This window comes from Mchenga conophoros, linkage group LG7 (assembly GCF_057382185.1).
Source record: "Mchenga conophoros isolate Kocher_MC1m ecotype Shallow Benthic linkage group LG7, M_conophoros_male_GT1.1, whole genome shotgun sequence".
NCBI classification, from domain to species: domain Eukaryota; kingdom Metazoa; phylum Chordata; class Actinopteri; order Cichliformes; family Cichlidae; genus Mchenga; species Mchenga conophoros.
Genome location: NC_140532.1, coordinates 52,534,198 through 52,550,980, shown reverse-complemented (window position 1 = coordinate 52,550,980; position 16,783 = coordinate 52,534,198).

The following is a 16,783-nucleotide window of genomic DNA, read 5'->3' as shown; positions in this document are numbered from 1 at the left end:
CACCTGGAAGTGAAAGATATGAAACAAACACTGGCCCAGTTTTAAATGTGATGTGAAAATCTAACTGTCCTAATAATCTTCCAATAATTTAAAGAAAGGCTGACTGTGAATTGTACTGTTTAAAAGGGCACATCAAACTGTATTTGTATGTGTGTATGCACTTTTCCTTCTTTTATTCTAGTCCTAATAAATTAGTTAGAATGATATTTAAGATACAACTGAATATTGCAATACATTGCTTAAAATTTAAGCCTCAGAAATGCATTAAAACTAATATATATATAATGGTTATGAAGATAACATTCCTATTTATTTTATGCCTGCCAGGTCTGTTCCCAGCATTAACCACAAACCAGGACCACGATAACACTGCAAAGAAAGAGCAGAGCTGAGAGCTCAAGACTGATATGTGAAAATTGAGGCATCCTTCTGAGGACTAATGTGCAAAATGAGCAGACAGATTCACCACCTTTGGCAGCTTTTCAATTAATTCTCACTTTCCCCGAATACTATTGTGCACAAATTTAATTTTTGGCTTTAGGTTTCATGGGCACCAGACAATGGCTGTCATTTAGTGGTTTTTAGCTCAGTATTTTCTCATTTTAAACTCAGCACTTGCAATCAGTGCCCTTCTCTTTTGCTCTGTGGGGGAATCGGAGAAAGAAACGGAGCTTGTCTCAAATAAAGGAGCATTTTAATGTGAAACGCTGCTTTGAGCGAAGGTCATCAGTGAAGCTAAAACAATGAACCCGGGCAGGATATTGGCAGCACCTATTTATGGCCTCACCAGGATCAGGGTGTAAAGCAGCTGCTTATTTAACTCTGTTTCATCCGTAAGTTAAGATGCATCTTAAAGCAGGGCAAAAAAAAGAAAAAAAAAGCGCAGGTTTACTGGCTTTGTTGAATCCACAGAAGTGAAGACACCGTTCAAAAATGGACGGGGCTTCTAAGGCAGAGCAATTTAAATTTTCTGCCTTTGCCTTATTTTCTCGTTTCATTTCATCCTCTTTTATCAGCAACCTAGAAATCCTCATCTACCCGTTAATAGACCCCAGCAATGCTCTACTATGCAAATTCAAAAACAAAGAGCTGTGGATAATCTAAATTGCCCGTTTATTGTGAGATTTCTCACATGATAGCACGGAGCGAATGGTTCAAATTCTGAAAGAGAGCAACAGATGCAGTTCCAGTTTCGTTAACCCTCTCTAACTCTGCCCCACTTACTGAGGAAATGAAAACATGCTTTGAGATTCCTTAACAAGCAAATTTCATCATCAAATCTTCAGTGTGGCAGAAGGCAACTCTGCAACTCTCAACGTAATAAAAGCAATTGAAATGTTATTTGTGGTGATCACATTCACCCCTCATGGTAATGAATCTTTAGTTTTATTCATATTTATTTATATAGACCCAAATCACAACAACAGTCACTTTAAGGGGCTTTTGACTGCAAGGTAAAGACCCAGCAATAATAGAGAGAAACCCCCAATAATCAAACAACCTCCTATAAGCAAGCATTTAGTGATAGTGTGACAGAAAACCTTTCTTCTAACAGGAAGAAACTTCTGTCAGAGCCAGACTCAGGGAGAGCCATCCATCATGATGAGTAGTCTGGTAAAACCTGAGACAGAAGCCATTTATATTTAACTGAATACAATAAAAAGACACCAAATGTTGTTTTAGATTTAAGATTCTTTAAATTGAACTTTGACAAATGAAGAAATTCCTTTGCCTTAAATAAACTCTTCTATGAGTAATCACAATTATTACTCCCATTTACACATGCTGATCCAGAGAATTCAAGACTCTGTTGAATGACAAAACCTAATTAATCTAATTCATGTACATCACAAGTGTACAAATACATTGTTAAGACACAGGAAGAAGTGCAGAAAATAAGCATTCCTTCATCTTATGCACAAGCACCACCATCTTCTTTGTTATACTGGCACCCTCCCACTGCTTTTCCATCTCCTCCCCTCTGAGCTCTCACCAAAACCACAAATTAATAGGGTTACATGTTTTGTCAGAAAATAACGAATGATGAATTATTTTCCTTTCTCTTTTTCCTGAATGAAAGCAAATAGTTTCAGGCCCCAAATGAACAAAGAGACAGCCTCTTCTGCGCACATGGGGAGAATCTACTTTAACACTACACCCCCATCAGAAGTCATATTTCATGGTGGATTACAAAGTGAGGTCAACACACCCGATCTCATTTGTTTGTTGTGTTTCATTTTCAGGGAGGCGCATTTTCTCCCCGTATCAGCTGAGAAATAGGAGCGAAACAGCAGGAGGGAAAGACGAGGTGGGGGATGTGGATCTGATCAAAGGCGTGGTGTCTTATATAGCACATGAAGCTGTTTCATCATCTCTTGATCCTCCTCTGACGCTTCATGTGATGGAGTGTTTGGTTTCTGAACAGAGCTGTGTCTGTGTATGTGTGTGTATGTACAATAACTCGTGAATAGCCGAGATGATAATGCTGAGCCCTTACAAATGTCAGTTCCCTTGCTGAGCTTTAATATCCTGGCATTTCTTTTGCACAGCAGTAGGATTTTTTTTTCACACACCTGGAGCTCTCGACTAACAGTAGCATGTGGCATCTTAAGAAAAAAAACTGAGACAGCTGGTGGATACAGGTTCTTGTGACAAAAACATATATAACCTGCACCTAATTACCAGAATGACTTAAATAAGGATTAAAAAAAATTAAAGCACATCTATTGGACAATTAATTAGCATCGTAGCTCTGTGACTGTGTGTTTCTGTGCGTTCCATGGGCCTCATGGGTAAGTGTAGAGCTTCGTGCCTATATTTTAATTACAAATTGTATAAGGCTCACTGGGCCACCGCCCACCCAAAAAAATTCTAGTTTTGAAGATTTACAGAGATAATATGTTAAAAAATACAACAACAAAAAAAGGATCACCCCGTGCGAGGGCTGCATGGCATCAACGTGTTAGCTCGTTAACGTGTTAGTGCCATGCAGCCCCTCGCATGGATTAACTCGCTAACAGAGATTTGGCGCGTTAATGCGGTTATGGCGTTAACGTCATTTTAACAAGATTAACGCTGACAGCACTAATTACGAGTTAACCCCTAGTTATCAAAAGTGAATACTGATGAAATTGATGTGGAAATCTAAATTTTTATGTGATTATCTTTTTCCAGGCCAATTGAGACAGCCACTCCAAAGATGCTAATTACTGTTCCTGTCATGGATCTGTTGTTTAAGCATTGTGGAGGAATTTCTGTGAGGATCTGGCTGGACTGTAAATGTAAGTAGTTCATGTGAATTTCTGTGTATGTAGACGACATCATGTTTGCAGCAGATGGCAAAAGATTTGTAATTTTCAAGGAATTATCGCAGTTAAGACAGAAACTCTCTTCTCTTTTTTTCTCCATTTTTTTTTTATCTGACATTTTTACCACCAGGCTTTGTAGTGTCCATAAAGGACATCATGGATTACTTTCAAGTGCTAAGTAGCCCGTATTACACAGCTTTTAACAGAGTTTGTGGTTATTTTAGTGTAGAGAAATAAATGTTTCAGAAAAAAAACACTATTTCCACAAAAGTTAAATAACCAACAAGGTAAATATGCCATAGGAGCGTCATTGAAAATACTTATTATTTGTGAAATGAGCTATAGCATCATACATTTATCTTCAAGACTACAAATACACTCAAGTGTTACTCTCCTTTCCAATAAGTAACATCTGCATGCATGTGCTGAGACCAAAATACTCAATCTAGTCATGATTTAGTCATTCACTTAAAGTAAATGAAATCGATGATTGATGTTCAGCTGGAAGATTACAAAAGAATGGCATGGTCTAGATATCCAGATACAACAATATCCAAAATCAATAAAAAAATGAATACATAATGAAAAATTCAAAGATAACAGAGGATAGCATATTGTCAGAAAAGGTCCTCGGTCTCTGTTGTGGTGACTTTCCTGGTTGGTAATTCAAATGTTCCACATGAGATATCATTTCATTTAAAACACATTTCTTCGGTTTGTGGGTTTCACTGAGATTTTCTTCCTAAATAATGACAGAAGTTCAGCTTTTTTTCATCATGGTTAAAATGAACTAATTTTCCTGTAATTATAAGCCAGCTGTATATAATTACTATTTTCTTTAATACAGTTTTACAGTGTTTAGACTTTATTTAATCCCACACTGGGGAAATTCACTTGTTAGCACAAGGGACAGAAAGAATAGTTCATTTCAGATTACTACATGAAACAATAAATAACTAAGAGAATAGTGTACAACAAAGCCAAAATACAATACTCAGCACAGATAGTTACTATATAAGTTTTGTTTTATATGTACATTAAGTGCTGTAGGAGTGATGTAATATAAAAACAACTGGCTTCCATCTAGGTTATGTAATGTATGATTTCAAACTTATATATTTAAACTTCCATTGTTTTCATTCAAATTCTGTTGTTTTCATTCAAATTCCGTTGTTTTCATTCAAATTCTGTTGTTTTCATTTAAATGCTTTTGTTTTCATTCTAATTCTACTCTTTTTCTTCAGATTCTATTGTTTGTTTTAGAATTCTATTGCTTTCATTCAAACTCTCTTCTATACATTCTAATTCCGTTGTTTTCATTCATATTCTGTTGTTTTCATCCAAATTCTTTGGTTTTTGATCAAATTCTGTTCTTTTAATTCAAATTCTGTTGTTCTCATTCAAATTCCATTGTTTTCATTCAAATTCCATTGTTTCTTCTCAAATTCTGTTCTTTTCATTCTAATTCTGTTTTTTCATTGAAATTCCGTGGTTTTCATTCAAATGCTGTTTTTTTCATTGTAATTCTACTCTTTTTATTCAAATTCTATTGTTTGTTTTAGAATTCTGTTGCTTTCATTCAAACTCTGTTCTGTACATTCTAATTCCGTTGTTTTTGTTCAAATTCTGTTTTCATTCAAATTCTGTTGTTTTCATTCAAATTCCGTCGTTTTCATTTTGATTCCGTTGTTTTCGTTCTAATTCTGTTATTTGTTTTAAACTTCCATTGTTGTCATTCAAATTCCATTGTTTTCATTCTAATTCCATTGTTTTCATTCAAATTCTGTTGTTTTCATTCAAATTCTGTTGTTTTCATTCAAATTCGATTGTTTGTTCTCAAATTCTGTTGTTTTCATTCAAATTCCATCGTTTTCATTTTAATTCTGTTGTTTTCATTCAAATTCTAGTCATTTCATTCTAATTCCGTTCATTTCATTGAGATTCTGTTGTTTTCATTCAATTGCTGTTTTTTTTTTCATTCTAATTCCACTCTTTTTATTCAAATGCTATTGTTTGTTTTAGGATTCTGTTGCTTTCATTCAAACTCTCTTCTATACATTCTAATTCCGTTGTTTTCATTCATATTCTGTTGTTTTCATCCAAATTCTTTGGTTTTTGATCAAATTCTGTTCTTTTAATTCAAATTCTGTTGTTCTCATTCAAATTCCATTGTTCTCATTCAAATTCCATTGTTTTCATTCAAATTCCATTGTTTCTTCTCAAATTCTGTTGTTTTCATTCAAATTCCGTTGTTTTCATTTAAATTCTGTTCTTTTCATTCGAATTCTGTTTTTTCATTGAAATTCCGTGGTTTTCATTCAAATGCTGTTTTTTTCATTCTAATTCTACTCTTTTTATTCAAATTCTATTGTTTGTTTTAGAATTCTGTTGCTTTCATTCAAACTCTGTTCTGTACATTCTAATTCCGTTGTTTTCATTCAAATTCCGTTGTTTGTTTTCAAATTCTGTTGTCTTCATTCTAATTCCGTTGTTTTTGTTCAAATTCTGTTTTCATTCAAATTCTGTTGTTTTCATTCAAATTCCGTCGTTTTCATTTTGATTCCGTTGTTTTCGTTCTAATTCTGTTGTTTGTTTTAAACTTCCATTGTTTTCATTCAAATTCCATTGTTTTCATTCAAATTCTGTTGTTTTCATTCAAATTCTGTTGTTTTCATTCAAATTCCATTGTTTTCATTCAAATTCTGTTGTTTTCATTCAAATTCTGTTGTTTTCATTTAAATTCGATTGTTTGTTCTCAAATTCTGTTGTTCGCATTCAAATTCCATCGTTTTCATTTTAATTCTGTTGTTTTCATTCAAATTCTAGTCATTTCATTCTAATTCCGTTCATTTCATTGAGATTCTGTTGTTTTCATTCAATTGCTGTTTTTTTTTTCATTCTAATTCCACTCTTTTTATTCAAATGCTATTGTTTGTTTTAGGATTCTGTTGCTTTCATTCAAACTCTGTTCTATACATTCTAATTCCGTTGTTTTCATTCTAATTCTGTTGTTTGTTTTAACCTGATTTCACAGTTTCATAGCCAATGATAAATCTAAAGTAATGAAATCACAGCTTAACTATTATTTCAAAATACGGTGTCAAATCTCCACCCCACCAGGAGACAACAATGAGCGTCTTAATTTCTAATAGCTCAGAGTCACTCCCAACATAAGGAAATCTATTTTTAGAATAACAAGGGGGGAGGGGAGGAATCAGAGATTCTTCTCCCAGTTATTGAATAATTTACAGACCTTGCCAGTGTACTCATTAAAGCCTCCACGGTAGGCAGACAACGAGGGGGTGGGTGGGATGGAGGGAGAGTGCTGTCAAATGGAGAGGGAGAGAAAAAGAAGGATTGGCTATTTGGTAAGACGGCTTAGAGGAGAGGCGAGGAGAGAGAGCACGGGAGATGTTGGAGACAAAAGAAGAAAGAGAAGGAGTACAGAAAATACTGGCATATCAAGGGAGATGGAAGGGGAAAAAACACTTCCTGTCAGTGTGATGATTAAAAGATTTATGGGAGTTGAAAGGGAGGGGGTTGACTCTTCCCACAGCCACTCTTCCTTTTGTCTTCTTTGAACTTGGGATGTGTCGACAGGCTAAGGGAGTTTGGTTAAACCCGACTGATCGCACATATGAGGTGCCGCTTTGTCTTTGAATTAGCAGGTCCGGGAACAGACTCGGAGGGAGGACAGAGAAAGGCAAAATGAAGGAGGTGTGGTGGCATGAGAAATTGGAAGTGTGGTTAAGGGAATCTGTGGAAAGCAGGTCAGATAGATAGATAGATAGATAGATAGATAGATAGATAGATAGATAGATAGATAGATAGATAGATAGATAGATAGATAGATAGATAGATAGATAGATAGATAGATAGATAGTAGGGGTGCAACAATACTCGTATCGATATTGAACCGTTCGATACAGTGCTTTCGGTACTATATGTACGCATATGTATCAAACAATACAAAACATTTTATTTATTTCATCAACTTTTCTTCTGACGATGCTGTCTGTGTTGAGCGCTCAGTGAATGTCCGTTCGACTACTCCGCCTAGGCTGCACTGTCGCAAGCTAGCAAGACAGAAGCTAAGCTCGAAATTGAACCTCCCCCACCCTCTTTCAGATCTGGCATTTGGAACTATCTTGGTTTTCATGTGAAGCATGACCCTGATGGTAAGAGCATCATGGACAAAAGTAAAACAGCCACGCAATGCTCAATTGGTGGGAACTAGTGCGTTTGTTCCCACTGATATGTTTAATATGCTGCTGAGAATATAGCCCAGAAGAAGCGTATAGTATAGCTTTTATTTTGGAAAGAGCCATTTCTCTGTAATAAACTCTCTTTTCCAAAGATGAGCGATTTCTCGATCAGATAGATTTTTTATTTTTTTTTATTTTGTTGTTTCAGCAACATTACATTTAAAAACCGTACTTTTGAGTTAAAATATATATTTATAATTTTAATAAATGACAAATTAAAAGGCATGAACATTTTTTCGTATCGAAAAAATATTGAACCGTGACACCAAAGTATCGAACCGAACCGAACCAAACCAAGAATTTTGTGTATGTTGCACCCCTAATAGATAGATAGATAGATACATAGATAGATAGATTGATTTGTTTTTTTCTTCAAGGTACCAATTTTTCTGTTGCAGCACTCTGCCACAAACAAAGTCTGTAGTGCAGATGAAATGGCACCACTCAGTGTAAATTACCTCTGAGAGTTTAGTGTTAATGCTTCTGCTGCTGCACTTAAACCAGGCATTTAGTGTCATAAGAGAATTTTCAGTGCTCCTCCCTCTTCATCTTCTCCTACTCCAGTAGCTCTGTTCCACAACTCAGCACATATACTGTAAAATATGAAGCACCCAAGTCCATGACAAACCACCACGCGTCTCCCGTTGTCTGCATGCATCCCTGAATATTTCATAAACGGCACATAGCAGATGTTGTTGTAAAGAGCATCAATATTTCATGTGCCTTTTGTCTCCCTTTCTGATATTTTGTATTCTTGCAGCACTGGTGATGGCGGTCGCGTTAGCCAAACAGCCACTGTGGTTTTGTCTGTTACGAGGCATTAGGTCTGAGTCGTGTTCCGCTTGCTGGTTAATGGAGAAAACAAATCACAACATTGTTCAAACTATAGTGGGGGTGATCAGCGGGCTCGTTTGCAGGTGTCTAATGAGCAAGGCTTGCTCTTTTCTTTTTCTTCCTCTCCCTGATCCCTCATTCCAGCATGTCGTAATTCTCAATGACTTCCTTTTAATGACACCCTAACAGTGTTGATTAATTTCATCAGAAATTACACTGGAGGTTTGCAAGGAAAGCATTTGCATAATGCACAAAGTGTACAACGCTTTTTGAGTCACCCAGATGAATGGACTGAAGTTGGCAGAGCGAGTGGCCATGAATGAACATGAGGTACAATTGAAACATACTTCCAAATGTCAAACTATTCAGATTTTTTCAGCCTGCCCAGGCATGATGTGTAAGCAGCATTTGTCAACACCACTGCATATGGCCTGGTGTGTTCTTAAGCCATAGTGTGCTTCTTTTGGATTAATGTAGATTGGCAAAAGGAGGGGACGTTAGGAAGGGGAGTAATCTGGATTACCACCAAGCCTCATCCTCTTTGACCATAGCAATTCCCTGGAGAGTCGAAAAGCCTGTGTGCAATGGCATTTTCTTTGACCCATTTGCGGTGGTGGTATTGCAGAATGGAATATGAATGAATGCCTCCTCCCCTAAGAGCTTCCATTAGAGATCACTTAAGGGCTGCGGAGTCGGGGTGGTCTGCCTCTCCCCACCGCAGGGAAAAGGGTAACACCACCTGGGTCTGGGTGCAAATCCCCCCTCCAGGGGCAAGGGTACCTAGACCCGGTTTGTAGAGTACGCTTGGGGAGTGTGATTGTGTGTACAGCGTCTCTTTATGTCTGTCTCCACGTTGGTTGAGTGTGGAGTGAGTGCATATGAGAGCATGAGGGTGGGAATGGATGTTTGTGTCTGTGTGTGCCTGTATGTCTGTGTCTATATGTCAGGTTGGGTATCAGACGCCACCTCTCTGGGGACACCTCAGGCCCTCCAAGGTTTGGAGGCCTATCTCCACCCACCACCACTTCCCCTGCCGGTGGCGGACTCCCTCAGGTGTCGGTGTGTTGGTGGTTCTTTGTGTCTGGGGGTGGGCGTCCGGGTACACACCGGCTCACTCCTTGGCGGCCGCTTGTCGGGGCCTGGGGCCTGGGGCTCGCTCGGGCCCCTTTGGAGGTGGGGTGCCCCCGGCCTCTCGGCCTAGGGCTCGGTCACTCAGGCGCAGCTGGGGGCCGGCGGAGCTCACGGGCGCGTCACTGCAACCCCCCCTGGCTTCTGCTCCGCGGCTGCTGAGTGAGCCCTCATCTGGGACTCTCCTCAGCTCTTACTGGAACAGTGGCGCGGCTGCCCCTCTGTTGGTCTTCCATGGTCTCTTGTGTTCTGGGGGCCTCTGGATGTCTGGAGTTTTGATCTCCTCCATACCCGCTTCACACCCTGGAGGACGGGGCTGTGGCCCCCCCACACTCCCTAGCAGATCATTACATGGAGAAACCTTTGGAATGCAAGCATGCTGATCCACACAGGTATGCACACATGGGTATTCACAGACGCGGACTAAAGCTTTCTTGGCTGCTGCCTCAAAGCACACTGTGCGCTGTCTATCTTGCGTGCTGCACAATATCGTTTATTACTTAGTAAATACTGATATCTATGACTAGCTAGTTTATTGTGATGGTGCTTTGTTTTCTCTATTATTATGTTGCTCTTTGTTGTTTGCTGTCTCCTCTGTTTGTTTGTTTGTTTGTTTGTTTGTTTGTTTTTTCTCCATACAGGTGACCCAGGAGTTTTTTTTTTTTTTTTTTTTTTTTGTCTCTCTTCCCCCCCCTTCTCACCGTCTCTTCTCCCCTTGGGTTTTCTTTCTTTCTCTCCCCCTCTCTCTCTCATTCATTCCCCCTGTCCTATTTATTAAAAAAAAAAAAAAAAAAAAAAAAAAAAAAAAAAAAAAAAAAAAATGACAAAGGATGAACTGAAGCTCTGCCATCACGTAATGTCGCATACTGCTGTTTCTGATGTCATTTTAAAAAAAAAAAAAAAAAAAAAAAAAAAAAAAAAAAAAAAAAAAAAAGAGATCACTTAAGGGGGCCTGGTCCATTATAGAGAGGCTGCAGAGGGTGTGAAGTTGCTCTTTTTGAAGTCAGGAGTGGTGGTGAAGTGTGTGCATTAGCTGGAGTGTAGTATTTCTGTATCATTATGATCAATGTGTATCTAAAATGGGGATGGCTTACAATAACTATCATCTACCAATTGCATTTTTTTTGTCCTTTGGATTAATACAGTATTACATTGACTTGGCACAGCGATTGCTGAGGATAGATAGATAAGTGCTTTGTTTTAGTGGTTTATATGCATCTCTGAATACATGCTCTCCCTCCCACAAACACACAAGAGTAGAACTGCTGAGGTCTCCCAAGGGAGGAGCTGTTACATAGCGTCTAAGAGGTTATTAAGGATGAGTCGAAAGTGCAAAGATGAACAGCAGGCAGCAGCAAAATGGCCTCTTCTGAGAGGGTGCCATTCCTCTTACAGTAGCTTCACCTACATTGGTGGTGTGTGTGTGTGTGTGTGTGTGTGTGTGTGTGTGTGTGTGTGTGTGTGTGTGTGTGTGTGTGTGTGTGTGTGTGTGTGTGTGTGAGAGAGAGAGAGAGAGAGAGAGAGAGAGAGAGAGAGAGAGAGAGAGAGAGAGAGAGAGAGAGAGAGAGAGAGAGAGAGCGAGAGAGAGGGAGTGTGTATTTTGCCTCAGGGAAGAAAAACAAAACTAGATTCGTGCTCTGTATTTGATTTCCATGCCTGTGATCATTATTTTTTCTTCATGGTGGGGATCAGCTTAATCCCTGCTCCTGGTGCGCATTTCATTCTGTCACAGTGATTCAAATCCACTCATTTTCTTTTTCTGACAATAGATGGCACGAGCCACGTCTAAGAACGTTAGTTCACGGTTTGTCTTCGCCCCGGCCGATGCAGCTGCACAATTTCAGCGAAAGCAACACATAAACTAAGGGAGATCTTACGTGACCTGCATAGTTATTTGTGGCGTGGATTCAAGGGTTTGGGCTTCAATGTCAGCTATGAAATAAATGTCAAACAATAACAAATAAAAATGAAAAAATATAACTAGAGGAGCGGAGCCAGATGCCATCTCTCTGCCTGTACGCTGCGCTAACAGGTGTCACATTAATATGGGCCGACAAAGGGGAATTACTTTGTTTACCTGTGCATATAAATGGCACTCATTAATCCCTCTTTGCTGTAATATATTCAAAAGCAAATATATTTTTCAAGCGTGAAACATGAGTGTACCTACAGTAGAAATGTTTGATTTTCCATTCAGAACTCCCTCACCAAGCACTTGGTCATGAAGAATCCTTGGAATTCTTACTAGGGTCTTAATCTTGCAGTATATTGTACACTCACTGACCACTTTATTAGGTACATATTGGTAGCGCAGGGTCGGACTCCTTTTTATATGCCACGAAATGTTGAAAACACTATTCAGAGATTTTGGTTCATATTGGCGTGATAGCATCAAACAGTTGCTGCAGAGTTGTTGGCTGCACATCCATTATGCAAACCTCTCATTCCACCACATCCCAAAGTTGCTCTGTCAAACTGCTCTGCACCATCACACCACCACCAGTCATGCTTTCATGTTGCATGCACCAAATTTGTACCCAAGCCAAAAGGAACAATAAAACAATCAAGACTCATCAGATCATTCAACAGGTTTCCAACGTTCTCTTGTCCACTTTTGGTGAGCCCATGTCTGCTGCAGTCTCACATCTGTTCTCTATATGCTCTTCAGCATACTTTGATTTTAAAGGGTGGTTATTTGACTTACTGTGGCCTTATTATCTGCTTAAAGGAGTCTGGCTATTTCCTTCACACCTCTGACATCAACTACCCTAACCCCCTAACATTTTTTCTCTTTTGGACCATTCATAACCAAACCATCCAGATGTTTGTGTGGGAAATCCCAGTAGATCAGCAGGTTCTGAAACACTCATTCCAGCTCGTCTGTCACCAACAACCATGCAACCACGTTCAAACTCACTTAAATCATCTTTTTTATTCCCATTCTGATGCTCAGTTTGAAATTCAGCAGGTCATCTCAACCATGGTCTACATGTCTAAATGCATTGATTGGCTGATCTGATATTTGCATTAATGAGCAGTGGAACAGGCATACCGTATATAGCAGCCAGTCAGTGTAAACTGTCCTTACATGTACTATATTCAAAAATCTGCATTAAATGTGCTCTAAGCCATAATGCTTTAGGTATCCTTGTTCTACAACCACACTTCTTTCAGCAGCAGAATGATGGCTTGTTTTATTATAGTCCTGTTCAATATGAAATCCTGTGATCCTGTAATACAATTACTTTCACATTGCTATAATCTGCCTACCAGTACAGCCTGATTGTAGCTGTGATACTGATTAATAATCCAAAGCAAATGTTTGGCGTCAAATCATCCAGGAAATTAAATGAAAATCACAAAGTGGATAATAAACATTTATTTAAATAAAATAACAAACTTTAAAGACACTTTATAATCATTCTCTTTGAGTGATTCTTACATGTTGAACACCTGAAGTTTCTAACAGATTTATGGATAGTGCTTCCACATCTTAACACGTTTTGGTTTTTTTTTAAAGCACAGTCGTATTTCAAGTACATGCATCTCATCTATTTTTCTTACCTTCTAATCGTTGCTGTGATTTTGACGGCAAGCCAAATTTCTCTGTGAAGCATGTTGTCAGTAGTCATTTCTTTTTCACACACTGGCCGTTTTTTGAGGAATGCCAGATAATGAGCAGTGCATATTGGCAGAAGAATGGCTTTTCAGGAACCCCCAAGAGTTGAGCAATATTCATGATAACAAACATTTATTTTAAACGAGGTTGTTCTAGCACACAACAGCCATGAACAATGTCTGCAGTGTGTCTCAAAGGAGTTCACATCAGTGCCATTGAGTGGGCTACTTTATTATTATTGCAACAAGACAGCAGAGTTTAAAAAAATGGAAAATACAGCTTCAGGTTGTTTGAGCCACTTTGAGGACATTTGGAAACGTTGAGTTTCAGTTGTAACACCAGAGTTTAGTCTTACTCTTAGCTGGCAAAGCAACAACACACAAATTCAAAATTAATCAATGTTCCACTCAAATATAATCCTGATGTACAAATACAAAAGCAAGGCAGCACATTTCTTTCAAATTGCTAAAGTAATTTCTTCACCAAAAAGTGAAAGAAAATAATATAATGGTAGCTCATTGAAATGCTATTATTTGCACACATCAAAATACTGAATTTCGGTGCAGAGATGGCTCTAGTACCGATGCGCATTGTCTACACGCTTCAAATGAATTGACGTTTTAGGTCCTGACATTTAATATTTGAAATCAATAAGCCATCTACTCACATACAGCAATATGATGTGCACCACACATCATATTGCTGATGTGCACCTCCTCATGTCCAGAGAGTACAATTCAAAAGATATGGAGATGGTTGTCTTTAGCTTTAAAATCTTTAACAGCATACTCAGAACATATTTTTCTTATTTATCTATTTCTTAGTTGTATGGAAATGAAAATTTTTTACACCTCTAAGGCTCTAGTCACACAGTTGCAAATCCACTTGGTCAAACATCTGGCAAGTGCTGGTCCTGAGGAAAAAAACATATATTCCTCAACCAGATGGTGAGTTGTTGCTGGAAGTTGATGCTAGTCATCAATCGAAATCTGTCTAGCAGACCTAGAGACTAATCAGTAACACCCTGAAAACGTCCAGTCACTAACAAAAAATATGTATGTTGTGTGTAAAACTGGTCACAAAGAGGTACATAACACTGTACCAAAAGCCTCCTTGCAATTGTTCTGGTTGCTAGTAAGACACCAGTAGTTTGCATATACACTGCAAACTCTTGAAAGCTGACCACTGAGTAGTGAAGCTGAAATAGTCAAATCAGAAACAGAAAATTTCTACCTTCAAAGTGGAAATTTTATCACTCCGCTGCAACCAACATTTTTCAAAAGCACAACTTTTACTTTGAAGGCAAAGAGACTGTTTTTTTTTTTGTGTCACTCTTTTCACAGTTTCACTACTGTTCAAAGAGTAGTTGGTGAGTGTTTGCAAATAATTCGGCATCTTTAATGCAAACTACTGAGAAAGTCCACTAGTGACCAAACTAACTGTGAGCAGTCTCTTAATCATCCAGGTAAGGACATCCCAGAAAGCTTGTCTTCGTAACCAATTTTACTTTGTCAATGTTGGCAACCATTCGCCAATACAACGTTTTCCCTTGTGACCAGAAGTTGCGAGTACACTCTTATTATTAAATAAGTGTTGTGTTATAGGTAATTTAAACTGGTTTCCAATCAAGGGTTTGCCTACAAACAACATATAATTTGTCGAACTGGATTCAGAAACAGGTGAGGCCATTGAAAATACTGTGAGATAGAAAAATATTAGAATATTTTGGCTTTGCATGCAGAGATACTTGTAACGCGTTACTGTAATCCGATTACTTTTTTCAAGTAACGAGTAAAGTAAGGGAGTACTATTGCAAAAAAGGTAATTAGATTACTGTTACTTTCCCGTAAGCACGCTGCGTTACTGCGTTACTAAAACCGTGATTTTTTTGCGAGAGTGACTCATGACAATGACGTAAGCGAGTGCGACGTGGCAACAGCTGTGTGCAGATCAACAATGGATAATATAAGTGCAGGATAGAGTATGAGCGTGCAGCGTTTAAAGCGTGGAAGTACTGACCTTACTTTGAGTTTGATTCCATAAAAAGTGACAAAAACATTAGCGTCCACTGTTCACTGCGTGGGAAGAAAACTTCTTTTTACAGCGAAAAAAACCCTAAACGTCCAAGGAAGCACCAAATACGCTGCCACTGGAATGTGAAATTCACAGAGAAACTGCCGTATCCTTCCACTGACCGCTGCGACACACCTGCACCAGGGCATCTGTTTGAAGGAGTGAGTGTAAACACCAAAAATATATTATTTTATGTGCTGGAATGTGCACAAAATAGGTTTAAATGTTAAACAAATTTCTTCCAGTCAGAGAATGTTGCATATAATTTAATGTTTGCTTGGCTGTAGATTGGGATTTTTCCTGGTGGACGAGGGGGTTTCTTCCTTGTGCCTTTGGGTAAGGGAATGTGACCCTGACTATCATTTGCACTTATTCACCGAACAACAGTTCAGATTACCTTGCCTTCCTGGAGTACTTGGATATGACGGTGGAGGGTGACCTACCCGGCTACTCCATTGTCCTATTGGGGGACCTATATGCTTATGTGGGCAATGATAGTAAGTATTGATGAGAGTTGTGTGATTGGGAGGAATAGTCTGAATGATCTGAACTCAAATGGTGTTCTGTTATTTGGCTTCTGTGCTACCTGCTAGTGACCATGTTTTGTGGACTTAAAGAAGGCATTCAACCACGTCCATCAGGGGATCCTGTGGGATGTGTTTAGGAAGTATGGAGTGTCTGGCCCATCGCAATGAGTCATTCGGTCCCTGTACAGATGCAGTGACAGCTTGTTCCAAATTTTGGCAATAAAATAGACAAATTTCTGTTGTGTTTTGGATTTTTTCAGGGCTGACCTTCATCACCAACTGTGTTCAGAATTTTTATGGACAGAATTTCTGGGTGAGGTCAAGTGGTGGCAGGCTTCCACTTTGGTACCCTCAGAATCTAGTTTCTGCTTTTTGCAGATGATATGGTTCTGTTGCCTTCACTAGGTGGTGGCTTCTAGCTTACACTGGAGTTGATCACAGCTGTATGTGAAGTGGAGACAATGAGAATTAGCACCTCCAAGTCTGAGGTCAGAGAAAGGGCAAAGTGCCGACTCTAGGTTAGGAATAAGTTGCTGCCCCTAGTGGAGGAGTTTAAGGCTACGTCCACACTAGCCCGGATAGATTTGAAAACGGCGTTTTCATCTGAAAACGCTCCACGTCCACACTAGCGTTTTCAGTCATTTTCACAGCAATCAAAACATATAATCCACTCCGCTATCTTTGTTTATTTTGTCACATGACTGCATCACATGACTAAAATATGTCATCGTAGTCTGCGTTTTCGTGTGTCCACACTGCGACAGGACAGCTCCGTTTTGAAATGTATGCGTTTTCGAGAGCGTTTTCAAAACGCTGCGTTTTCCCTTGAGGAAAGCGCCGTCTCAGTGTGGACGGGAGGTCAAAACGGAGAGAATGAAAACACATTAGTGTGGACGTAGCCTAAGTATATTGGTGTCTTGTTGCAACCTGTTCTCACTCCCGAGGCGTAATATAATAACGATTTGTCAAGTCCCGTGGCGTTCCTGAGGGAAGCGAAAGGTGGCCGTCCGCGCTCTTATGCTACACGCC